At 41.4% G+C, this 27,777-nt stretch overlaps 1 protein-coding gene across 3 annotated transcripts in view; it reads left to right on the top strand.

Moving 5' to 3' along the window:
- htr2cl1 (5-hydroxytryptamine (serotonin) receptor 2C, G protein-coupled-like 1) overlaps positions 1 to 27,777 on the top strand; it is a 226,417-nt gene that overhangs the window by 101,238 nt on the left and 97,402 nt on the right. For all 3 annotated transcript variants that reach the window (XM_050066554.1, XM_050066556.1, XM_050066557.1), the window contains one exon: positions 4,730 to 4,870. The gene's annotated coding sequence lies outside the window, so the exon portion shown is untranslated. The remainder of the gene's footprint in view (positions 1 to 4,729; positions 4,871 to 27,777) is intronic.

Here is a 27,777-nt window from a genome sequence, read left to right as displayed (position 1 = left end):
GGTAGACCAGCAGCTACTGTGTTCAGCGAGCCAAAATTACTGTTTTTGACAACGGATTCTGTTGGCTTTGAAGAGAGCGTAGATCAGGAGCTGAATCCGTTAATGGCGTCACCATTGGAACAGGCTGAAAGGTAAAGTGGTGAAAATACTCGCAATATAGCATACACTCGTTGGTGGAGATTCTCAGTCACCCAGGTCATGGTAATCGTAAGTGCTATATCGTAGGCAACGCAAGCAAGTCCAGTTGCCTACGATATAGCACTTACGAATTGCACATGCTCGAACTGTTGTAGATTTTTTTAAGTTGGACATTTGCTAGGTGGTTAAAAATATGTTCTGGGGACATGCCAACCACCATCCTCTGTAGGTTTTACACTGACTGTTGATAAGTGCCTCATACAACCCTTCTTCAAAAAGTCAGAACTATTCCTTTAAGTGGTCTGAAGCTGGTAAATGTTTTGTATTAGCCAAGCAAGTGGACTGGATCCAGGGATGGCAATGTTGGTGTATTGGTTGGTCTGCAGTTTTGATCCAGACTGAAATCTCAACAAACCAATCAGAAGGTCGATGGTCAATCCGTTGGCCGATATCCGATCCCTGCAGTGTACATGTTGGAAGTGTCCTTGGGCAACCCTGTGTGAGTGTGCGTGCATAATTAAATGAGTAGCAGGTGGCACCTTGTTTGGTAGCCTCGGCCACCGGTGTGTGGATGTGTGTGTGAATGTGTGAATGGTGCCTGGAGCATAAAGCACTTTGAGTGGTTGCTATGACCAGAAAAGTGCTATATTTAACTTTGTATATACAGAAATTCATGTTCCTGTCAGGATGAATTGGTGAGCGTACTGATGTTCTTAAAGCACAGCGTGTTCCTAAGTAAAGCCTCACAGAGCTGCTGGTATGGCTGAAGCCTCGTTACATTATATACAGGAGTAAAACAAACCCATAGTCTTAGATCATGTGGATGCCACTTGACACACACCACCCACTCAAACACTCTTGCGGACCAAATTACTCCCATCGTTGCAATAGCACCCCTTGATGACCCCTCACCCCCCACCAGAACATGACAGAGAGCTCAAGGCATCAACCTGGCCTCTAAGTTCCCCTTATCCAAATCTGATCGACCATCCATGGGATGTGTCGGTATCCCAGAGCCATGTTTGATCCTCTTTAGGGTCTCCTTGGATCGGACTTGGCTCTGACCTGTCGAGGCATGGACACTAGACCTCTGGGTTGTGAGGTAAGGTACCGGTATGTCCCACAAATGTTTGATTGGATTGGGACCTGGGGAATTCGGAGGTCAGTTTGACAGCTCGAGCACTTGTTCCTTGGACCATTGCTGTACAGTTTTTGTGGGGTGGCAGGTGCATTGTCCTGGCCATCAGGAAGTGCCAGTGCAATGAGGAGGGGGGTTGGTAATTGGTCTGCAAGGGTGTTTGGGTGGGTGGTGTGTGTCAGGTGGCATCCACATGAATGCCAGGATCCAAGGTTTCCCAGCAAGACATTGCATTAAAACAAGATGATACGTCACCTGTCAGTGGTTTGAATGTTGTGGCTGAGTGTTGTATACATTCAAGCATGTTTACATCTCCCTTAAAAGGTAACACCGCCTAAATTAAGAATTCCAATATATTATTTCCATGGCTGAGAGAAGAAGAGAAGAAGATAAGAACATGACCTATGCTCTCTCAATGCCAGAAACCAGAGTAGAATGTCTTTAACTTGTGATGTCATCAGCAATAAAGTCTGAGGCTGCTCTCCATAATGAACAGGAGCCTGATTTAGTGGACCCACAGACTGTTTTTCTTTTTCTTTCCACCCACAATGAGCTTTACTCTACTGTAGCTCTGAAACAGGAAATACCCATATACTTAAAACATTCCTCTGGGTGCGCTCAGCATCATCTATGACATATTGCCCAATTCATCGTCTACGGAGCAGCTCCAGACTTTTTACTTACTAACATCACAAAGTTGAGTTTTAGCCGTCTAGTTTTTGGAATTTGGGGAGAATTGTTCATGTTTTCTAATATTTTTGGACAACATGAGACCACAGGAAGTAAATGTATGAATTTGAAGCTGGGTGTAGTTCTCTTTAATCACTCTGAAATGAATGTAATGTGTAAATGCACTATTAATATTTATATTAGTGTCCTTTTCGAGACACAGACTTTACAGTGCCAAACCTTGCTTGAAATTGCTTGAACTGCTGACCAGACTGACAAAGACACCATGTATAAAGAGACAATAAAGTTTGTGAGGCGACATGTTTGTGATGGATTGTTTCCTCTCAGACTCTTTCACCTCTTCCTCTGAGTGTCAGGTGATTGACTGTAAGCGGAGTGTGAAATAACGTGCACACGCCTAAGAAAACATTCAACTCAGGCATAATGAAGTAACAATGAAACCAGCACTTTGACAAAACTAAATGAAGGCTTCAGGTTTACGGTGATGGATTAGCCCGGTGTGCTGAGGCTGTTTATCGTCTTGAATGAGAATGGATGACTGCAAATGGTTCCTCTCAAGGGAGGAAAATGAGTTGTTAATGTAAAGGAGGGCAATGTACACTATTAATATACAGTACAGTGCTGGCCTAATGCAGCCTTATTCATTTAACCCTGACAACCAATAAAAATCTTTCAACCAGAACACTGCCCAATGGCCAAAGCTAATATTTTAATGTCAGCGCCCTTTCTCATATACATAGCTATACACACATGCTGGTACACATTTCACATTGGCCTAATCTGCTGCTATAAGTCATCAGCCTTTCCATTATGTAGCATTAATCAGTAGTAGACCAGCTGTAAATGTGAAGACATTAATGTTGGGTAGGGTAGCTCTCCTTACTTAGCATTAGTCACTGACAAACATACAAAGTCAGCAAGCAACTGCTGAATAAGGCAATACAAATTTATCAGTTTACCTTAACCCCTTTGTTACCTGAGCAGATTGGCTTGGTTTCATTCAAAAACAAGGGAACAATGGAGACAGTGAGCAATGAAAGAAAAAATGACCCCAAAAATTAGCAAGAAACTAGTAATAAAAGAAAATTAGAAACAAATTAAATCAATTTTTTCAGGGTACAAAGGTTTGAATACTTGCGAAAGGCGTCTGAAAGTAGCACAAGAAAAGTGACGTTGCTCAAGATTTCAAAGGGTTAAAGAACTACTTTAAGCTTAACCACCAGCTGAAGACCACATCATCACCACCACTAAAACAACAAGATGACAAAAAGCAGAAAATGTCTCCAAACCTTTTGCCAAGATGGCGTCATGTCCAGTGACCACATCCCGATAACTCACTATTAAAGTTCCCCCTTCAATTTTTGACTTCTTACAAAAATTCTCTATGAATAACTATATAATACACAGTTAATTATTGTAATTTCAATGTAGTGAAAGTAACACTTAATGGTAACATTGAATATGTGATTGTAGTATATGTATTTAAGGCCTGAACCCAAGTTGCAAATGTCAACTCCACCAAACCTTGTTGGATTTGAGATGGCTTGCAGAACTTAGATTTAGAGTAAAAATACTTGAACAAAATTACATAGCAAACTATCATGTTGAAACATTTCAGTCTGGAGCAAAGTGGTGGACCGGCTGACATTACTATCCATAGAATTTGCCATTAGTGTAATGAATATTTTTGGTGCTTTTGTGCTTTGTATCGTAAGAGTGGTTCTTATCCTTACTACCTCCACCAAGGAGCTTATGTTTCCACTGGTTGGTTTGTCTGTTTGCAAGCAGGATGACCAAAAAACTGCTTGTCTGATTTTTATGAAACTTAGTGGAAGAGTGTACCATGGGCCAAGGAAGATCCTATTGAATTTTGGAGTGGATACACATCACAGGGCTTCTTCCCTTGTTTTTGAATGAAACCAAGCCAATGGGATGGTCTGCACCATCCAATTGTGCTTCTAGTTCCAATATAGATTAGGTTTGTTCACTGCCTATGCGGGATTGCAAGGGAAGAGCTGACTTCAAGGATTGTTCGGTGTTAAGTGTGTAAATTTGTCATATAACAATACCTGACACTTCAGTTTAAGGTCATTCATCGCTTGCATTTCTCCAAGGCCAAATTAAACAGAATATTACCCTCTTTGTCTGCTACATGTGACAGGTGTAAATCAGGTGTGGGGAACTTAGGAACTTAGTCTTGCCCAAAACTCAGGAATTTCTGGGCAGCCACATCTCAATTATATAGTAACATATATAGCATACAGTTAGTTACACGCAAGCTCTTATGTTTGGTATAGTCATAGCAAGAAGGGTTATTTTGCAAGAATGGAGATCAGCCTCCCCTCCTTGCTTAACTAAATGGCTAAATTACATGGTTTCTTGTCTACATCTTGAAGAAATCAGGGACACTTTGTCTAACTCCCTCATCAAGTTTTTAAAATCTGGGGACCCTTTATCGAACACATTAAAAGGGTGAGGAGTCAAGCTGACTAATCACATTGGACTGCCTCTTTGCATTGGACTGTGCACTATACTTCGATACGCCAGAACACTAGATCTCTGTTGGACCTTCCCTGACCACCCATGGCCTTTACTCCACGAATGCTATCTTTCTGCCTCAACCGTCCGGTTGACATAATACGAACTGGCGTATAATTGTACTGTTGAAGTGTTACTTGACACTGAATATTAGTTTAGTAGCATGCCACAACACCTTTGGATACATATTCTGTTAAACTCAAGAGCTTTGTCTTTCTGTTTCAGACACAAAAGCATACGTCAGATGTTCAGAGCCTTTATTCTGAAGAAAGTCCAAACAATACACCCGTGAATGCAACAGCAGACTAAGACAGCTGATCCGAGGGGACTTGTTCCACATTAAGATCAAACCAGCATTCGGCAATGGTGAGTACATACAGCTTCTCCTTTTGAGGTAAAATTAGGTTCAACTGTTCGTAAGAATTCAGTTTCGGATACTGTGCTCCAACACACACACACATATAAATGAGCTCTCCTGCTCTCAGACGAGCACACACAGTCCAATGTCATGCAGTAGCTCTGCTCCTGAGAGCTCAGAGGTGCTGTGGGCTTGTTTAGTGCTGAATCCAGACATCAGCATTCAGCTTTGTGTGGCACCAACTTTCCCTGAGCTCGAAAACTCCCACATAAGGGCACATACACACACAAAACACACGCAAGCAGACATACAATACACTCACATGCTCCCCCTCTCACACACACTCAGAGTTTGTAATTATCCCTCTCCGGTGGATGCTTTATTTCCCCTCTCTTCCTTTGTCTTTTTCTCCTCTGTCTCCTCTGAATCTCCCACTGAATCCGCCGGTGTCTATTTAAGGGGGATGCCCCATGCACACAGACCTCCACACACACTCTCTTCTCTCTCTTTGTTTGTCTCTCTCTCACTTGAAGTTGCAGCTTCCAACCAACTTTGATGACTTCACATTAATTAGCTCAGTTGTTTGTTCTCCAGCCCGTGTGCTAGTTAGCAAAGTGGTGTCTGCTGATATTTGATAAGTGAGAGTTCATTGCATTTTCTCACGGCCCACTCTCTGACATTTTGGGTGAACTTGTCTGACACTCACAAATACGCACACACACACAAACACACATGCACACACACACACGTTTGTATGCCAGTGCTTGTGAGGACCATTGCTGACACAGTGCATGTCAGGTCAGACAGTGACACAGTGAAATTAATTTGCACGCCTCTGCAAAATAGGTGGTGCTGGATGATTAGCAATGGTGTGAGTAGTTGTCAGGGTGGAAGCATGGGTCATCAAAACATCTTTAACACAAGATCGCTCTTTGTTTCCTGTTCACTGCTGACAATCAACGTCGGTTTCTTTTAACCATGACCACAGCCATTCTCTAACCTTAACCTTGAGTGTTTCCATTTGTCACCATGGCAACAAAGGTCCCCTAACTTTAGAGGTATACTATGCATGAATTGTATGCTACTGTTTGTCCTCTTGGATGCGTGCTCCTATTGTTTCCATTTTATAAAGTCCCAACCTCACCTTCACACTGTTATCAGCTGGGGGCTACATGCTTACCTTACCACAGCTAAATAACATGACAATAAGAAAACACAGGCAGGAGGCAGAGTCTCTGCAGATAAATACACCGCCACACACTTCTAAAGACTCATAAGAGATGATTGAGAGGGTTTACCTTTGCATGATTGTAAACATGCATAGTATGCCTTTAACAAAATAGTAGTTTTAACCCAAACCATGTTCTTTCTTTAACCCCAACCAAGAACTCATGAGATCAGAAAATGCTTGTTTCTGGTCTAGAGGGCATAGACCAACATATTTTGTAAAGATTTTGTCATTTATTTTGGAGAACTTGTTTACTTTGCCTACTTTGTGTGAATCCACTGATTGTAGTGGTTCCATTGCAGTGACGTGCTTTTGGTTTGCTGATATATCCTGGTGTTATGAGGCTTATCTCATGCTAACCCACAACCTTAACATCTACATGTCTCCATGTGCTGTAGTTGTGAAGGGTTAAGCAAGTTAGGTTAAGCCTCACCAACAAAATCGTAAAGACTTCAGCTCTTTCTCACTTTGCCAAACATTTCAGTTTTTATTAGAGCCTGCATTATCTATGCAATGATAGCGAGTAGTTTGGGTCTGAAATTAGCACCCGCCAGCTGCCAAATGGGGGTAAATTGTTGGCAGTGTCTGGTAAAATCAACAGGCCATCGATCACTTTAGGAGACAGAGAAAACACACAACAGAAAGACACGTTTAGTAAGGTTAGCAGATGATTGGATAGAGCAGGGGTGTCAAACTCATTTTAGTTCAGGGGCAACGTACAGACCTGTAAGGTCATCAACCACCTCATATTATCTATCTATCTATCTATCTAAAATTTGATGCTGCTTGATTTGCAGGATGAGTGTTCGTATTAATACAAAGTCACTGTCTGATAAAGTGCCTGTTCAGAACATGGTGGCTTATGTTGGTAATTGTCTTTTTTGTGTGCTGGTGTATAGTTTCAACCATTCGTGAGGTGGCTTTTACATTTCTTGAGACCAGCTGTATTTTCCTTCATAGTTGAGAAAGTACGCAGTGTTGCTACTTGTAATGAGCAACTATTGCAACAAGTATCAAATAAAGGTCTATGCGTATAATATAGTAGTATAGAGATGGCTGATGAAATTGATGGACAACAATACCATAGCGCGATTATCTCTTAAGTACAGTCATCGGAAGGGCTGGATGAGATTCTCTGGTGGGCTGATTGTGGCCTGCAGGCCATATGTTTGACACCACTGAGATAGAGGTACACATTTGAAAGTTGCTCACAACTGCTACATAAAAGCAATGCTATTGACTGGAGAACTTCATTTGTTTAACTGACAGTCGAAGTTTACCAAATTCTCACCATTAATCTTCAATCAAAGTAGCACACAAATTTATACATACTGACTTGTTAATGTATTGACTTCACTAGCTACCTCACATATCAAACTCATCTGGAGGAATAGCTCAGTGCATAGCAAGTGTACAGTCAAGGAAGATGTTGTTCCTTCTATTAGCACATAGATTACAATGTGGCAGATAAAATTCGAAGTGGTAGACAAACAAATTGCCTGCCACAGTAGCAGGCAGTGAAAAAAAAAATTCAGAGCTAGCAACTTCTGCTTTCCAAAACGGTTTTGGAGGCCCATGTTTTAAAATTAGGGATGCACAATGTTGGATTTTTTTGCCTATATCCAATATGCCGATATGTAACAACTTATTTGACAGATAACTGATACCGATATCAATATATCCACTGTAGTGGAATTAACATCGTATTATTCTCTTATTGTGATGGCCAATAAGCAGATGGAGACATTAAACAGAATGTTTATCAGTGTATGTAATTATTCATTGTGCAAAATAAGAAGAACCATGTTGGAACTAACCCGTCCGGGTTGGTAGAGAGTTACTGCCTCAAGCGAGGAACTTCAAGTATCTGGGGGTCTTGTTCATGAGCATGAATTGGATCAGTAGTTTGGTGCGGCTTCTGCAGTGATGCAGGTGCTGCACCAGACTGTCATGGTGAAGAGGGAGCTGAGCCAGAAGGTGAAGCTTTTAATTTACTGGTCCATCTATGTCCAGACCCTCACCTATGGTCATGAGCAATGGGTAGTGACCAAAAGAGTGAGGCAGCGGATACAAGCTTGGAGATCCAGAGGGAGCTCAGAGTAGAGCCGCTGCTTTTTCGCATCAAAAGGAGTTAGTTTAGGTGGTTTGGGCATCTGATCAGGATGCATTCTGGGCGCCTCCCATTGGAGGTGTTCCGGGCATGTCCCACTGGTAGGAGGCCCTGGGGCAGACCCAGAAGATGCTGGAAGGATGACATAACTCATCTGGCCTGGGAACACCTTGGGGCTCCCGAGGAGGAGCTGGAGAGCGTTGCTAGGGAAAGGGACGTCAGGGGCGCTTTGCTTGGCCTGTTGTCCCCACAACCCTGCTTCAGATAAGCAGTCAAAAATAGATGGATGGATAGATGTTGGCCGATTCTAATAGTTCATTTTAAAGCCGATATTGGAAGATACCAATGACGTGCTGATATTATTGTGCATCCCTAGTTACAATACATTCTTATATACTGCTGCAGTGCTCTAGTTTGTTGTTCCTGGTTTCTGGAAGCCATAGCAAACTGTGGAGGGTTTGAAAGCCTTGAAAAAGAAATGATCAAGTCTTGACTGTTTTTTAAACGATCTTGCTGGACTTGAAGACCTGTAACTTGCTGTTTTATTGAAGCTTTTAGCTCTATTGTGTATTTTAATCCTCTGCAATCTCAATTGTATGTCAAGACTGGCCTTTTATAGTCTTGTTTTGTCACATAACTCTATTTTTCTGCCTAACCCCATTACCTACAACCTCATAACGCTAACCCAAAAACCTAGTTTTAAGCATGTCTCAAACAGCCCTGTGAAGAAGTTAGACTGGCTAAAAATGCCCTAATTCTCAAGGTCTAACACCCTATGTAAATTAGTCCTCAAAAAAGGTACAAGTACATTCGAACACAAACACACATCCATCCTCTGACATGTTTTTGGTGTGTCGTTTAAGCCAGTCAGGGTTTCAAATGGTATTCTGGGAATTCTCTCTTACCCTCTCGCTCTCTAGCTCTCACGTGATGATGAGACATGATGTACTGAGTCCATCTGGCTGTGATGACTGTGCCCTTGTATTGATTCAAAATACACGCACACACATGTTCTCTCTCAGGGAGGTGGAGAGAAAGGTCATGTCTCTCAAGTTAATTAGTCTCTGTAGCCCTCAGGTCTGTAGGAGCTTTCCTTTTCACTTCTTGCTTCGCCTTCCTCTATATCACTCCCTCCCTCGCTCGTTCTTTCTCTCTACAGTCTGCCACCAGAGCGTGAAGGTCAGATAACCTCTCTCAGCATTTCTTTGCATGTGTTTACTGTATGTCCTTCCCCCGCATTCTAACTGTACATACACACATAAACACAATCTTTGGGCATATTCATAGCATCTTTGATCCTAAAGCTAGAATCAATTTGTTTTGTCGGTGCAGCAGAGCCACTAAGTTTAATTACTTCTTCACTGTAGCTGATGGGGCAAGATGTGTGTGTGTTTGGGTGTGTTTGGCTGGAGGGATCAGCCATATTAAAGTGTAACTCTATCTGATAAAAAAGCCTGTGAGTCAGTGAACTGTCCTGAGGGACAAACACACTACTTTAACACACATTACCTCTGTATGAGTGGTTTCTGATTCTGTTCTCCTTCAGCTACTTATTTACTGTGGGATCATTTTGATATATTTGGAGACGTGCGGAGTGCAGAGGGTAGCTGAACACGTTCTAACCTACTGTTGATTTATTTTATATTCATTTTGTAATGGTCTATAGCTAGGATTTTAGAAACTGGGCTTTTGCACATCCTGACACTAGGGGTGTGCCATATCATCACCAGTTTAATTTTCAATATATGAAAAATTAATATCGTGATACTTGCGATATTTCAACTATTTTATTTATTTATTTTATTTTATTGTTTATTTGAAGAGGGCCGTGCATATTAATTAACAATCAGTACAAATACATGACGTCATGTAAATATGCCGGATTTAGCTAGAAGCTAATTTCCATCCATAGTCCTCACATTAAAAGACAGACAGACATACCATAAATAACAGTTAATTCAACAACATATAAAGTGCACAACAATATTAGCAGCAGTTATACAGTAGATTCAACAAGGGGCAACAGTAGAGAACTGTATGAGAGGGCTGATCAATGTTTCATTCATGGGTGCAGATTTGATGAGTCAATAGCCATCCTTTAAGCTGTTTTTTGAAAGTAGTGAGAGTGGGACTGTCTCTGATTGAGGTTGGGAGACCGTTCCAACCTGCACTGCCCTTTACAGTAAGGGAATTTTGGCCTATAAAGGTTTGTCTGACCTGCACCTCGCAGTCCCCTCTGGAGGTAGATCTGGTACTGAGCGTGTTGTCTCCCCATTTAAAAAAATCCTGCGGGGGAGGAGCCAGCCCATTGAGGGTTTTATGGATGAGGCAGCTGTATTTAAAAGTTTTAAAATGTTCAAAACTCAAGAAAATTGTACCTTGCAAGAATTGGACAGTGATGTGAGGAATATGTTTTTTTGGCGAATACCTTGCTGGCTTTTTTGTAGAGTTGTTCCATAGGTTTCAGTGTGGTGGCTCCAGCAAACGACCATATCACAAAACAGTACTCAATATGAGACAGAATCATGCAGTGGAGATAAGATTTAGCAGCATCAGACGAAATGAAGGGCCTGATTTGTTTAAAATTTTGCAGGCTGAATCTTATCTTGTTGGCCACTTTTTTGATGTGTTTCTTAAATATGAGATCCGTGTCTAATGTGATACCAAGGAACTTGAACTGGGTTACCAATTCAAGTTCCTCTTCTCCGATGAATACGTTGGATCTGTTCTGCTCTACTGGTCGCTTTGTGAGTGTCATACACACCGTTTTTTTGTGTTGAGCATAAGGCAGTTGTTATTAAGCCAGTCTTGTTGAAATATTGACGTCACACTGTTACCCATGGCAACAACAAGCATGACTGAAGCGAAATTTACAGACTCTGCGGTGGCTCCAAAAAGAGGAGCAGCTTCAGTAGTGTGGAATAAACTGTGGCGTCCTGAATGTTTTATGAACAGCCCCGGACTTCTCAGACTCTTTTAGTGAGTTACTGCTCAGAGGGAACTCATTCAGCGGCTCCTCTGGCAGCAGCACAGCGTCTCTCCCTCTCCTCTCTCATCGTGCTCACACAGGAGTCAGTGTTGTGATTTTGTCATAAACCTTTGGTAATGTAAACCTACGTGACGCTCGCAACTCAACAAAAAACTACATATATGTGAATGTGCACTAGTTCTCATAGCAATAGCAAACCACCTGTTGATTTATATATATAGATCCCAGAGGACATTTTTTGTCTTTGGGAGCTCTTTAAATGTGTAATTTGTCGTAGATTTTATTTTGTTGAACTATTAACATTGTATACAGAATCTGAATCTCACTCTGAGTTACTGTTGTTGTGTACAAACTAAAGAAATGAGAGATCTTTTTTGTTTGTTTTTTTCTGAATGTCTGAAGGCAACCTGTTAGGTATATTGTTGCAATTCTATGTTTTTATATTAATAATACAGTTTGTTTTTCACTAATTTGTCATCTCCTCAAGGATATTGTTATCACAAAAAATACCCTGAAATATCGTGTTTTATTATTTAAGGGCCATTTCACCCACCCCTACCTGACAAATCACCTGAAATCAACAGTTTATAAACTCAACCCAGTGAACCATCTATCTCAGAGCATTGTACAGAATCTAATGTACCTCTGTTCAGTACCTGATTACTTACTGTAGTTTGCTCCAGGAAAACTGCTATGAAATTACAGCAAAGTGATGGATCTATAAAAAAAGTTATGTTTTTTCTCAGCGTGAAGGTCTCCGTGCCTTTTCAAAGCTTTCGCCATGCTGCCAGGAATAACATTTGAATGGAATATTATTGAATCCGTCTTTATTTGGCCTAAAATTAGTCACATTCTGAGTCTAAAAATAATGTCAGAATCAGCTTGAATAAATCAATACGTTTTTAGTTGCACAGTTAATTAAGTAATAAAAAAAACTCCCTCTAGGATGCTTAAACATCCAAATTTTCATGAAAAATCCCAACAACATCACCTTACTGTTCTCAACAGTAGCAGATATTCAATTCTATCAATGCGCTCCACTCAAGCTCCGCTCAAGGTTGTTTGTCCATTCAAGGTTATTGTTTGACGTATATTGTTGTAATGAATTCATGTGCTATACAGAGAGATCGGAACAATTAGGGACTCTCTGACTCTCTGTATTTTCTCTCTCACAAATGAAATACAGTTGCTAACACTGAAAGATAGCTTTATGAAAAGAGGGCTGTATTTGGGCACGTGTTGTACAGTACATATGTCTCAATCAATATGAGCATGTGTTTAAGTACAGCATGTACATGAGAGTAGATGTGTGTGTGTTTATATGCATGCAGACGAGGGTTTTGTTTGAATGTTGAGGAGGACTTGTGAAACAAGACGTTTGAGCATCAAACACTTAATTTCCTCCATTCTGGGGATTTTTTTATGCAACAATTTTTGCCTTTTCTGCATCACTTTATGGTGCTAATGTCTTTCATTTTGTCAGTGAAAAACTCCTCTGCTACTGCAGGTTTTTCTTGGGATGACAAATGGACATGTGCTAAATTCTGTTTTGCTGTCATGGTTGCTGTTCTTCGATCTTCCCAGAAAGAAATGAATAGTCCTGTTCCATCCTGGGCGTATTCTACCACTAACGCTCAGAGATCTCTTGTTGGAGGGCCACTTTATACTGAATCAGCTGCCAAACGAGGGGAAAGGCTAAGAGGGAGACTTGGAGTTGGGACAGACCACTCTATTGCTTTCCCTGTCTCAGCACACTGACGTGAACACTGTTCATTTTATTTTCCTCAATACATCTTTGAAGCCGATAGGGATCACCTCAGGGCTTCTGCAGAGTGCTTGCGATATCTGAAGACACAGGGGATACAGTAACTTACCTCGCAGCGGCTGTTTTTATGTGGGGAGTAGGTTTCGTTGATCTAAGCGTTTTCCAAATAGTCTATCTTAGAGTAAGGGTGTCCTCCAGTCCATTTACACTGACTTTATGGGGGTGTATTTTTCCCTAACAGCAGATATTGGTAGCAGAAGCAGAGGAACACTACTGCTTTTCACGTATTATCTCAGACGATCAAAGCTTCAGTCTTCGGTTGTCAGTGGCACCTCAAAATCTTGACCACACTGCACTTCACTTTCCTGTTGCCAGGTAACGGAGACCTTTTGTTTGTTTTTGGGAGCAAAAACTTTTAAATTATCATTCAAATATGAATGAAGTTATATTTATACTCCTTGTACAGTACTTTTATTTGAGCTTTACTTCTCTCTCTTTCTCTCCGCCTCTTTGTGTTAACTTGTTTTGCCCATGCGGTGCGGTGCCAAAGCGACAGCTTCACGGTCATCAAGAAGCCAATTCAATCAGTTAGCACAGAGACACTTCACTCCTCTTCACTCACTCAGCTTAATTATAGTTTACAGCTCTCCAGATAGTTATTTTCTAGAAATTGTGCCTACTCCTTTGTAGAGCAGCATCTAATGTAGAGATTCTTAATGGCTGGTCCATGACTCGTCTGTCTGAAGAGTGCTTGTTCTAAGATTGCATTTGTGGAGTCAGGATGTATGCTTAGCTATGGCCTTAGAATTAGCTATAAAGGTATAATCTCTCCAGCAGTTAGCATACATTATTCGAGGATCAAAGCCTGTGACATAACTGCACTTCAACGACTTTTAATGTTGTGTAATATCCTCTTTTTCATAAATAGCTTGATGGAAAGCTCTTTTTGGACATGATGTGAGATTTGAAATAGCCTTTTTAGGTATCTCTTAAGTCTCCCACTCAGCTTTTCAACACTGCTTTTATGCTATGTATAGAATTTCTATATTCATTGCGAGAGGTGTCGTTTTTTGCAGAGATGGGTCCGTCCCAGTACCCAAAGTTATGGTACTTGCAAGTCAGGTCAAGTGCCCACTTCTGTGATGTATTTCTGGCAACTGCCACAAGTGCCAATTAAGGTAGAAAGCATGTGGAGGTTTATCAGAGGTCACTGGGACGTGCTTGATTAATGAGGACTTCCTGTGGCTAACGCATCTGGCTCGATCAAGCTCAAATGATTTGTTGTGCCATGTGTCAGTTGGGATACTTTGGGTGGTACACTTTCATGTAGTACACTGTGTATACAATCAATCAATCAATCAATCAATCAATCAATCAATCATTTATTTGTCACATTGAATTATAAAGGGTACAACTCCAGATTTCAGAGACAGACATTTTACACTTTAATCCTTTCTTTTTGCATCTTCTTACATTGTTGGCTACTGCTTTATAATTTACCAGGTTTCGAGATGGTTCTGGTAATCCATGGTTTATACTATCAGATCGGCATATAGAAAAAGAGTCACCCGGTTGAATGGTATTGTCCAGGATTTAGCCAAGTTTTGGTGAATCCAATCCAATGTATCTATGTACTTACTTTCATAGTGTGTTAATTTTTAAATTTTGTAGTGTTGCCTCAAATCAAACATGGCTGTTGTGCTCTTACTGGAAATGACGATCACAATATTTGACTGCTTCTTCTTCTTTTTAATAGCAAATTGCAGCCGAACTGAGCATTATCACAGAGTATTTGACCTCAGGGTGCTTTCAGACCTAGAGTTGTCTTGCTTTGGTCCAAATCAGGGACTAATTTTGTTACAAAGTTGCATAATTGCCTAGAGTTGGTTCGTGTTCTCATGGCAACATTTACAAGCGGACCAGATCAAATGCCTTGTGTGAGAAAGCTACTCTTGATTGGTCAGAATTTCCATGCGGGAAAAATCCAGGAAGTAAACAAAACGTTGAAGAAGAGTACACTTGCAAGATAAATGCAACCAAGTGCAAAAGCGGTGTTCACACCTGCCCAAACAAACCGCAATTAGGGGGCAACAAACTTGAGTTCGATTGAACCGAACCAAACAGGGCAGGTGTGAAAGCACCCTTGATTGTCACCTGCCAAAATCTATGCCAGTGTGCTTGCTCGTTCACTGGAGCAATCCCTGCAACTTCCTTGCCTGACATAGTTACAAGTTTGTCGGCCCCTTTGCGTCTTCTAAGTAGCCACGATGGCGACCATTGAGGTTGAGAGGTGTCACATGTTTCACACTCAAGTTTTTGATCGATTTGAGTGCACCATCCAGTAAAACCCTAGTAGTCCCAAATAAATGCCTAGTCCCTTTCACTAGCCTGATATAGCGACGCATTTTGACAAATAAATGCCTGTCTTAATTGGCGCCTAGCCTGGTTGCCAAGCAGTTCATTTTCATAGAAGTTCTTTGGATGTATACAACTAGGTTGAACTTTGTAGTAAACAAACACAATGTCCGCTGTTCTCCCCTCCCTTCCACCTCCACTGAAATTTGATCTTCTTCATGTTGCCAGGGCTGGGCAGTAAATTGTTTGCAGCCTGTCAGACACAAGCAGCTCCTTAAGTCTCTTTATAGACATGCTATTATATTAATCACATTGTCATATTGCTTATTACAAATGCAATACGAGTTGGATTTAGTGCTGTGACGCTGTCAGCACAAGTTGCTGATGTAGGCTACTACTTGTCATAATGACGAATGCCGGTTCAGCTTGTGTACAAAAAAATCAAACAGGCTTAAGCTCGGACTGGAGGGGCAAAACTGTAAATCAAGCTGATACACTCACTGCAACAGGCGTATTTCTCTGCAACTTTATGATACTGTTTATGGCGCCGATATACTGCCCACAGCAGGTCTATCACCTTACCTGACATGAAAAAGAAGCAATCTTTTATTTATCTTGAGGACCCTTTCTTTGTACTTTGCCTTTTGCTATCCGTGGTGCATTGTGGAAGTTGTACTTGTGTTTCTCCGCCACACTCCAGTAAACAGCATCCATGTTGCTAATACACTTAACCCAGCAGGTTTATCGCCTCACTAAATACTCTGACCGAGCAGTGGACTTTTATGTTGCCCTCATAATATACCCTGACAAAGCATTACATTTCAGGCTGAGTCCAGGCCATTTGTATTGCAAGTGCTTATGCAGTGGGAACAGAAGAGTGTAACCAATGCACTGCATCAGCCTGATGAGCTAATGGTCAGTATAATATAGTCAGGTTGGGTTGTGTTAAAGATAGTGGGACTCAGTTTCAGGCCTTGTAGTGGCGTTACATTGAATCAGCACAACTTCCTGTGTCTTTTTTGTCTTTGTCATGACTCTCCATGGTACTGACATGCTCATTGGAACAGGGGTAATTCTCTGCAGTGCTATGACATCTTCATTTATGACATATTGGCAATCATGCAAATTACCATTTTTCCAGTATCTGCCTGAATTCCGAGCCTCTTCATGCAATCATTCTTTTAGCCTTCACTGAATTTCTAAATAAAGACAGCATAACAGCAATTATTTGCCACTCTACCAAAAAAAAACACTATCCATCTTTACCTAATTTGACTGTGCTGAAACTCATTCCCATTAATTTCAGTGAGGGGAATATGACATTAGCTTACTTGTTCCTGACAGGGCTGCAGACCAAGGACGATTGCATTGCCTGGATTTTTAAAAGCATTTCTTCTGCCAATAAAGTGTTGTGCTCTAAGTCGGCAATGAAGTTTTCATTAGCAGCTCCCATAGCCACAACAATCACTCCTCGCAGGCTTTTGATTGCCAAGAATAAATGTAATCAGCATATATGGGCTTTTTGACTTTGGGAGACACAGCTGACAACCCATCACCATGCCCACGCTGGGTGCATAAACCCAAATTAGCTCTCCTTGCACCCTCTATGTCTGCCCGCTATTTATAGGCAGAGGGCAGACATGTGTCACCAAGTAGTCGAGACAATCAGCGTGGTTATTCTTGGTGAACATAGCCAATTATCCAAAATGCTCCGTTTTCTGGCAAATTTCAGGAGTACAAGGTCACCAGTGTGTACTGTGTTAAAATATCTGATTAGAGAATGAGAAACTAGAAGCACTCTCCACTCTGATTATAAAATCTGTCAATGTGCCCTTGAGCAAAGCACCAAAACTCCTTCATGATTAAACCCACTGTAGCTGTGTGAATGAAAATCACAAGATGTTGGAGGAAAAAGCCTCTGAAACAGCTACTAAAGGCAACCCACAAAGATGCCTCCATAGATAGTCACACCTTCTTCTTAATATGTAGTAAACAAAATAATAGCTGACTGCATAACATGTACACGCACATATACACACAAAGTAATTGCTCGCCTCCAGGCTGTCTATCAAATGCCGTCTGGCTTTATAATGACATGCTAATAAGGCACTAACGACAGAGAAAAAGGCTAACAAGCTTTGCAATTAAAATGACCGAAAATTCCTCTCCTCCTCTTCACTCCTGCCTCTCTTCTGCTCCTCCTCGGGGGGGACCGGGTGTTTTGTCAGCCTTACTTGGCTTAAGTAGTTTTCATAATGGAGGCAGGCACATCAAGAAAGTGTCAGTTAGGAAGTGTGTGTGCACGGCAGGAAGAAAGTGTGTCGAGTGTGTCTTTTTTTTTTTTTGTTTAATCTCCAATAATGTTCCTGTTTAAGAGTGGAGGGCTGTGTCAGACTGTTGAGTATAACTCCCCCGAGGGCTTCGTACACACACAATGGAGGCACACACACATAGCCACTCACTTTTGTACATTGACACACACAAAGCTGCACACCGTCCTCCTACTCTTTCCTCTTTCTTCTCTTCCTCAAAGTCTTTTTTTGTGATAATGCAAAAGGACATGGTCTGAAAAATTCAAATCAAGCAGAGTCGGAGCAGTCGAGGACAAGAGGAGAGGGAGAAATGGTCCTGTTCGAGTGGGACGAAGGGGTTTAGCATCTCACCGTCATTTGCATAAATTATCGAACGCATCTTCCCTGCTGACAGCAAATCGATCGAAACAGCAACATACCTACTCAATGCCCATCATTAAATATGAACAAGAAGCCCTCGTGATGCGTCCAAGTCTCAGTGACTTATTTTTGTCACTTGTGTTGAATTATATTTTACACAGACAAAATCAGCCCAGGCCAGTTGACAGTGAAGGCAGCATAAGCATGAAGAGACCGCTAGTTGTTACAAATCTGAATGAAAAGCAATGACGCGGAGTTCCCCAAGGGTCCATTCTAGGTCCAGCTTTGTTCAACCTCTTTATGCTCCCACCAGCTTGAAAAACAAGAGAATATCTTACCATAATCATGTAGATGACCCACAGATTTGCATTATAGTAAACCCAGGTGGTTATCAAACAAAAGGACGAAACTGAAACAACTATTTCAGTCAGGAACCCTTCAGTCAAAGAAAACTTTATTTCCATTTGCAGTATTATATTTGGTGGTATGGCTCTGTTCAGGCGCCTTTTTGCCTTCCTATGCTTACGCAGAAAGAATAAGGTGGAGAGAGCACACCTCTCTGCCCTTCCATGTGCCTACATGGATTACCTAAGGCAGAGAGAGCACACCTCCCTGCCCTTCCATGTGCCTAAATGGAAAACCTGGACCCCCAGGGAACAGAACAGAGCAGCATCAATGACAAACAAACACGGCATTGATAAGTCAGACACAACATGAAAAGGAGGAGCTGTGGTGGAGGCGGGTTGCAAAGCAGCTTGCAGAGGAAGCAGCAACAGTAGGCAGGCCAGAGCAGTTTAGGGCGCCCTGAATGAGATTTGCCAATTGGTTGCATAGAAACGAATCATGAGCGGGCGGGCGGACGGATGGACAGGCGGACGGCGGACGGATAGATGGACGTCAAGAAGGCTTCTGTAGACGCACGGCTGCTGGGGACTGCCCATTGTTCTGATGGCTCATAATCCCAAAGCCCCAGTAGTCTGAAAACACCCCATTGGACCAAAAGCCCATTTTTAGAACAGCCCATTTTCTTAAACACAAACACCTATTCTTCTTCGAGGATGTTTCTCTCAAACAGAAGCATGTGGTGAATTATTATACAGAATGATGTCATCATACCCTCTAACCGTTGCAAAGGTATGACCCACCATACCCTGCATCTGACTGTCGAGCATTGGCTTTTTGTTTTGTTTCCTTTGTCTTCTCACCCTCAACCTCTATATATGACAAACTGTCAATCAATTTCTACAGGAGATCATTCGAGGGTCATTACAGGTCCAGATTTTGTTGTTCCAATGCGTATGTGTGATGTAATTGGTTGCATGTGAGGCCTTTCATGGCAGAGATCCATTCGCACTGATGTCCAATATGGGTCATTTCAAATATGGATGTAAACGGTCTAGGCAGAGAGATCAGATCTGGGGAAAACTTGAGATTGAGCATGCCCTTGTCTTTAGTAAACTTGATTATTTAAACAGTGTCTTTACAGGTCTCTGTGAATAACAAACAGTCCCATAACTGCAGCATATTCAGAGTGCTGCTGGCCGAGTCCTCACTGAAACCAAGAAAGTGGAACACATCTCCCTAGTTCATAGATCTTTTCACTGGCTTCCTATGAATCTTGCTCACTGTCCCCAGGGTCCAAAGCAAACCTACAGTGGCAGCTTTGAGTTTCTGTGCACCACAAATCTGGAATAAACTTCCAGAACCCTTGACATCTGCCCCAACTCTTAAAACTTCTTTTAGCCACTGCTTTTCCAGAGGTCATTTTAACGATTTTACAGTGTTACACTTCTGTGCCACTTAAATCCTTTGAATCTATTTTTTTTTTTCATGAATTGTCTTATTTTCTGTTTTATTTGTTTTGTATGTTATGTAAAGAGCTTTGAATTGCCTCAGTGTCTGAAATGCACTATATAAGTAAACCTGCCTTGCTGTGTGTGTGTGTGCCGCTCTGTTTTCGAGAAAGCTGCAATGTCTGTATAAGGCAACAACTCCTTTCTCTACTTTTGTCTGATGAGTGTGTCACACACAGGAAGGCACAATGGCTTGTAGAGTCATCACAGTCCCCTCCGACCACTGGCCACTGCATTTTTCAGTGGCAGCTTTATTGTTCCATCTTTAATAGACTAAAAAGTCGAATCTTACAGGTTTTTTGTTTGTTGAGCTTTGGCTCCAAATCACTCAGCCGAGGAAAAGAGGCAAAGCTGTCAGGAGGAGATTTACAGCCATACAAACTCTCAGCTCTTAATCTGCCTCGCTGGCAAAGTTGTAAGGGCAGCGGCAGCATTAAAAGAATTACATTTATGAGCGCTCTACACTTTTAGGGTTTCCAAAACTAAATCCTGCAAATGTTATTTGTACTAAGTTCATGAATCAAGTCAAAGCTCAAGGAAAACTTCAACCGGAAGATAAATACTGTATTTTCTAGATTAAATACTGGGTTGTAAATTTAGTAGCAACTGTCAAAAAGCACTCTCAAGTTTTCCACTATAATTTATATCCTTCACTTTAAATTTGGAGTTTAAATATTTTACCATTTGGTGAATCTGTGTTTCCCAAATGTCCTCCAGTGCTGTGAGAGGTGAAAAATTACCAGTAAATGCAGCAGTTTACCTGTTAAAGCTAATTTTTACTCCCCTCACATACAAAACTAGATACATCCATTTCAAATGTTGTAAACGTCACTGCCCCCATACTCCATGCGTCCTTTATGATGGCACATTCTCAGCCAATAGATGGCGCTAGAGGGCATAGTCAAAAGTTTCACACAACAACAAACAAGGTGACGATGTAGGAGGTCGCAATATTGTACTTTAGATGGTAGTGGTCTGTGCGGCCATTATATACATCCTGACATGCGAACAGAGAATTCTTTTAACCATTTCATTATTTGTAGCAGTTACTTGTCACAGTGGTTAGCATTGTTGCCTTACAGCAAGAGGGTTCCTAGTTCAAACCCTGGGTGGGGGGTTTGAATCCTGGTGTCGGGGAGCCCTTCCGTGTGGAGTTTGCATATTCTCCCCATGTCAGCGTAGGTTTTCTCCAGGTGCTCCAGTTTCCCTTCTACAGTCAAAAGACCTGCAGGTTGCCCGTAGATGTGAATGTCAGTGTGAATGGTTGTCTGGCAGCCTGTCCAGGGTGTACCCTGCCTCTCACCCAATGTCAGCTGGGATAGTCTCCAGCCGCACAGTGTTGTTTGTTGGTCTTGAACTGTGGTCTGCAGTGGTCTCGGCTTAGCAGGCACTTCACCCCTGGTGACCTGCCAACCACCATCCCATCCTCCTCTTGATGACAAAATAAGCTCATATATTAGAGCCTGGTCTCACTCTGAAGCCGTCGAAATCCAGCGCTTGGGCAGTGACTTGCAGCGTCAGAAACCAACGAAAAAAGCCATCCTTTAACGCCGGTATGATACGCGGCCGGCTGCTGTTATAGTTTATCAGCGCCTGACGGCTTCAGAGGGAAATGCGGCAGGACAAGGACGAAAGTTAAGGTGACGAAAGTCCAAGGAGGCAGGCAGGAGGGGTGGTGGATGGGTCCAACAAACACTGACTTTCACCCTGGAGAGCGGTGTTCTTGTCCAGAAAGATTCTAAAGCCAAACACTGTTCTTTTTTCCTAAACCCAACCACGTGTTTTGTTGCCAAAACCCAACCACGTGTTTGTTATTGATGGAGAAAAAAAGTCACTTTGCGGTGTTGTACCAATGTAGTGCGTTTATTTTGAAAGAGACTGGATGTAAACGTTAAATTTCCTGTGAAAACAGAAGCGTATCTTGAAAGAAGACAATGCATGTAACAGGGAGAACTTGACACAGTGTCCCAGAACGTCAACAACCAACACACCCAGGGTACCTTGCATGTCATATGTGGATGTGGAAGGTCCATGACCAGAAAGTCAATATGTGACAAGGTCGGAGTGAGAATGTGTTGTGTATTACTTCACATATTTGTGGTTTACAGAAATGTACAATTGCCAACATTTTCTTCTCGAGACTAGGCTGAAAAATCTGTAGCTGAATTGTAGAAAACAGGAAAAGCATAGTGTTAAAGGAGCATAGAGGTTAGGCTTAAAGTCAATATGAAGCTTTAGCAGATTCAGAGTTAGCCAGATCAAGTGGGTATCTACTTCAGGCAGTCGCTACTTGGTTCAATTCAGGTTCAATGCTGGTGTTTTGGCCTGAAGCTACATGTGACTACTGGACTGGATCTCTTTGCCAGGGGTGACATAACTGCAAACAAAAGAGCAAATTATACAAAACGTACTTCCATACTTCAGGGGTTTTCGTTTCCTTTTACAGAAATTTTATCCTCCTTTCCTTTGCTTTCCAACCACAGCTCTTTCTCAGAGGCAGCATTAGACAGCAAGGTCGCAAAGTTATTCATCTTTGCTCTCCCCTCCTCCTCTGTCTCCGCCTCTCCTCCTCCTCTCATCATCGTCTCATCCCCTCTCCTCCCTGACGTGACTGGTGACAGAAACCCAACACAATAAAACTTCACACGTCACCGGAGCCATCAAGTGCCACCTACACTGGCATGCATTGTGTGTGTGAGGGAGTGTAACAGCATTAAGGAGGTGGATTGAAGGTGAAGGCTCCAGTGTTGTCGTGCTCATCACTACAGAGACGCACTTCTCTTTTTTATGTCACCCACTGCCCTTTAGATGGAAGGAGAAAGAGGGGAAGAGAGTGTGGTGGGTGCAAAAGCAAAGACGTTGACAGTCGAACTCCTCACACTGTTACATGTGACATGCATGTGAAGTTAATTCAGTCAAACACATATAGGCATCTATATACATTCACATTCTTAACCTGCTCTCACTGTTCTTTGAGTGCTTCAATAAGCTCTTAGTATTTTATCAACGTACACAAGACACAAATTCTCCTCGGATATGACGGTAACACCCGTGACTTATCCACAGCAGCATAATCGAAGAAAGCATTCGGAACAATGGCACCCACGAAGGACAATGCAAGTCCTTCAAGTGAACAAAGCCTCCCGGCATTGTTCATTGTTTTGTGGAAAACAGATTTGAAGTTTGAATGAGCTCCAGCGATTCTCCATGTGAAGTTTATTGTGATGGAATGAAAGCTTGTTTGGCCAGATTTGTTGGAGCCAACTCCAACTGTTTTAAGGTGGATTTTTCCTTCACTTTATTAAGGCAGCTGAAAGTGAGCAATAACAGACGAGACAGATTTCCAAATTGTGCCTTGGTGGCTTAATATATATATGAATATGTGATTTTTTTAATGTAAAAGCTGTTAGGAGTCACCTTGATCGTTATCCGTATGAAAAGACATGAAATATGCAGCCCACTCTCACCGAAGAAATGACCCCACATAGATTGACTGTGCAAGCAACTAATTACGGCCCATATGTTTATTGTTAGTTGACGCCATCTAGTGGCTGCAGTAATTATTACAAGAGCAGAGGAGGAAGTCACACAACATAGCATAAAGAGCAAAAAAAGTCCAGTGGAGTCCAGTGGATGGGTCAAACAAGCACAGGACTTCATCCAGGAGACCGGTACTGGCATCCAGAAGTCAATGTTGACTTCTCTTAAGAACAACATAGCCTAGTATGTTAGTATGTGTAGCATGCACACTGGTGACATGTCATATGTGTTACGTTAGTGACAAAGTACTTATTTAATGTTAAACCATGAGGTTTTTTCTCAACCTAGCGAGTGCCGGCCTGTGGCATAGGCAGTGCAGGCGAATGCTAAGGGCGCCGTTAACCACAGAGGGGCGCCACAAAATACTATTTTTACGAATACTATTACTATTATTTTGAAATATGACATAAAGCCACAACAATAGAACTACGAAGCCTACTAGATAATAGAGAAGCCTTTTTTTCTGGGTTTGTGTCGCCCCCATGTTATAATGTCATGTATTATTTTATTGTTTATTCTTCTGAGCAAGCTCATTTGTAATTTTTTTTTTAAATGATTATTGGTTTATATGATTATTATAACACATGTACAACATGTTACTGATATTTTTATTTTACTTTTCTTGTTTGCTAGGTTGTTTAGTTGCATTTTGGTGAATAACATGCAGTATTTTAGTATAGTATTTCGCCTAGGACACCAAATGTGCTAGGGCCACCAGTGAACGTAGCCATGTTGTTTTGTTGCCTAAATCTAACCAGGTAGTTCTGGAGTAGAACTGTGACCATTTCATGACGTTGAGGATGTGCTGCCACCGTGTGTGCCGACCTGTCATAGGTCATTTTGGAAGTCAAGGGAAATTGATCTTCTCTGTCGTTTATGTACTAGTGAGTATTGAAAAAATGCAACGTATCCTCGGAAAACGGGTCATACCATATTTTACAAAATGAACATACAACTGTTTGTATGATATCTAACGAGTTAGCGTCCCATGAATGACCTTACATACTTACCTTAATCTTACCTCAAATGTGGATAACTAACTCCTTTGCCCCCATCAGTGCAACACATTCTCAGTCCGACCTTGTTACATATCAACGTTTCGTCAAGGAGCTTCCACGCCCAGATACATTGCGAAAGGTACCCTGGGTGCATTGGTTCTTGATGTTCTGGGATGCCGTGTCAAGTTATGCCTGTTACATGCATTGTCTTCTTTCAAAATACGCTTCTGTTTTCACAGGAAATTTACCATTTACATACAGTCTCTTTCAAAATAAACGCACTACTTTGGTACAATAATGCGAATTGACATTTTTTTTTCCTCCAACAACTAATGCATGTGGGTCGGTTTAGGAAACAAGAACATGGTTTGGCTCTCTAATCTTACCAGAAGTGAACACCGCTCTCTTGGGTGAAAGTCAGTGTTTGTTGGACCCATCCACCACCTCTCCCATCCACCCTACTTGGACTTTCGCCAGCTTAACTTTTGTCCTTGCCCCACCGTGTTTCCCTCTGACGCCACCGGCAACCAATAACTATAACACTGAAAGTCACTGCCCAAGTGCCAGATTTTTACGACTTCGGAGTGACACCAGGTTGATCAGTGTATTGATCATGAGATTGCAACCTTTCCAAATACGTGGGCTGTACACGAATTCCTGGCTCTTTATTGTGCGGGATATATAAATATTATATAAGAGTGAGGCATTACAGCCACATTGAAGATAACTTTTTTCACTTTGCTGTGTTGGGAAAATATCACATTTAAATTGAACAATTTTGACTTCACCTCACCTCAATCTCCTTTTGCAGAGATTTACACCATTTCTTATTTAGTCTGAACCACTGGGTAAATCTCCCTGGATATCAGCCAAAGCTAAGGCGTGTAAATGTTGATAGATATAGACAGATGAGGGCAGATAAAGGGCAGAAATTCAGCTGCTGTAAGACAGGAGGGAGACCCTCATCAGCACTAATGGATGCCTCTGAAAACTGCTCTGTAATGAACGTTTTTATTGCTTAGTCGTCCCTGTGTGACTTGTGCGTGTGATATGAACATTATGCTGGTCATCACCTCATCTATCTCTCTCATTCTGTGTCAAGGGGGTCACCTCTATCTTTTGTGTGTGTGTAACGGGGAGAGTGTGTCTGACTGTTTGGTATAACTCATGTCTGACTCTGTGACACTTTCTTGGCAGCACACACGTTTGTGGATATTGAAGTTGATGATCCTACGGTGGAGTGGTTTGTGTGTCTGTGTGTCTGTGTGTGTGCGTGAGAGATAGAGAGAGACAGCAATTTGTACTGTTCATGTTTGCCAACCATAAATCGTTTGCATTCTATAATCGCATTTGCAGGAATTTATCTATGCATGCTTTCTGGAAAATGATCCATTGTGTGTGTGCGTGCGCGTGTGGGAGTATTTGTGTGTGAATCACTGATGCATATTCTGTTTGATGTGGTCAGCTCGCTTATGGTTTCACAGATAATGCCATTCTCTTTTTGCTTGGAAGTTTATTCAGTTATGAACAGCGATTTGCACAAAACATGCCCTCTGGTCAAATATATTTCCTTTGTTTTCAGCTGTTGAAAGTACCACAAATGATCTTTTAGGGGGAAATGAATCAACTTAAAATGCATACAGTAGTCTCTCCCCTCAGGATAAAGAGACAGAAAAAAAGAACAGAGTCTGAATATTGTATTACATTTAGTGTTTTTTACTGCTTCTCTGTAGAGTTGATGAATAGAATAAGCACCGAACAGATGAACCAACTGTGATAAAAGCTGTACAATTAATCATGTTAAACATAAAGTAAATCCAAATTAGAAGTCTGCGCGGACCACATGCACTGGGGCCCCAGGTGGGGCCTTAATGTAGGCTATAATGTATTTTTGGCCTGCTATAACTTGAGAATGTCATCTGCAGTTAAATAGCAGCTTCTAGTGGAGCATTATTACTGGGCACAAAGCTGACATAAAATTTAAACTCAACTTCTGATCATAGACTGTATAAAATTAATGGATGTAGCCACAGTGACATTACCCATTGGTTTGTGGACTCCCATTTTTAAGACTTGAGTTTGGCCTTTTGGCTGTCGCCATCTTGTTTTTTTTAGAGCCAGAAGTGACCATATTTGAACAAGTGGGTGTAGCTGTGGACAAACCAGGAGTGGATTTGACTGAGAGCCGAAGGACACTATCAGCAGACAGCCTGTCACTCAAAGTGGCTCTTAATTATGCGTATCTTTTTTTTTTTTGGAACTGATTTTTTATTTGACATATACATACATACAAACACAAACTCAACAAACATAGAGGAGATTTATATTATATTCGGTTATACTAACTTAAGGTTCTTTAAAAAATTATGCGTATCTTTAAGCCTAAAACAAATTTGAACTGGTAAGTTCTATAAAAATACACCCCCGTACTGTTGTCATGAACAGGGAAATTAGCTATAGAGACGAAACTCTTTTTTTTGTATCAGGCATGTTAATGGTTGACTCGCTTTTGGAGCCAGTCTCAAGTGGTCATTCAAGAAACTGAGAGAGATTTTTCCATTGAATTTTGGATAATTGCAGAAAATGTGAGCTCTGTGGCAAACAAAAGTTTATTATACTTACACATTTTCTTCTTACAATTTTTTTTAAGACACTTCAAAAAGCTTCAAAATTCAGGAGTGGGGTGTTTACTGTCATATTTTATGTCATAGAAGAAAGCATGAAAATCTCTTAAGCTTGTGTTAACCACGGACCTTATTTCAGGCAGCTTTCAAAAAACCCAGGGACTTTGGAACGAGGGAACCGTAAGTGCCCTGCAGTGCTCTATTGTGATATAACAATTGGGAAAACCCTAAATCTTGTGTTGAAGATCATGTAAGATGATCAAAATCTTAAGAACAGCTACTAAATGGACAGTAGGTTGTGTTCCAAGGTCAAAAATAAACTTTGAAACTTAAAATAAAGGTTCAAGCTACTCACATTTCTAACTTCAGCTAACAGGGCACAAAGCCAGCATAAAATTAGCACAGCTGAGCCTCTTGCAAAATGTTCAAACGTCTTGGTGTTTCAATAAAGTGTGAATTAGTAAAGTTGTACTTGAATCATCAATAAGATTCTTGTTCAAAGATATTTTGATGTAAATATTTTTTCTTAGTTTCAATCCTAGTTTCAAAGATTTTGTTTAATTTCATGTCTGCACTCGTCTTGTTTTTTTGTCTTCGTGCCAAATAAGTAGTCTAACATTTTAAGCTTGCATTCAATGTACTACATGATAAAATAGAAAAACGTGTAACATCCCAGATAGCACACATACATCTGGCCGACGTCGGCCCGATGTGTCAAGTTTACATCGTTAAGACGTAGCAGGGAGAGCGTTTGCTCATTGCCAAGACATCGCTGAGACGT

The sequence above is a fragment of the Epinephelus moara genome, chromosome 17, assembly GCF_006386435.1.
Source record: "Epinephelus moara isolate mb chromosome 17, YSFRI_EMoa_1.0, whole genome shotgun sequence".
NCBI lineage: Eukaryota > Metazoa > Chordata > Actinopteri > Perciformes > Serranidae > Epinephelus > Epinephelus moara.
This window is presented reverse-complemented; position numbering and strand designations above follow the sequence as displayed.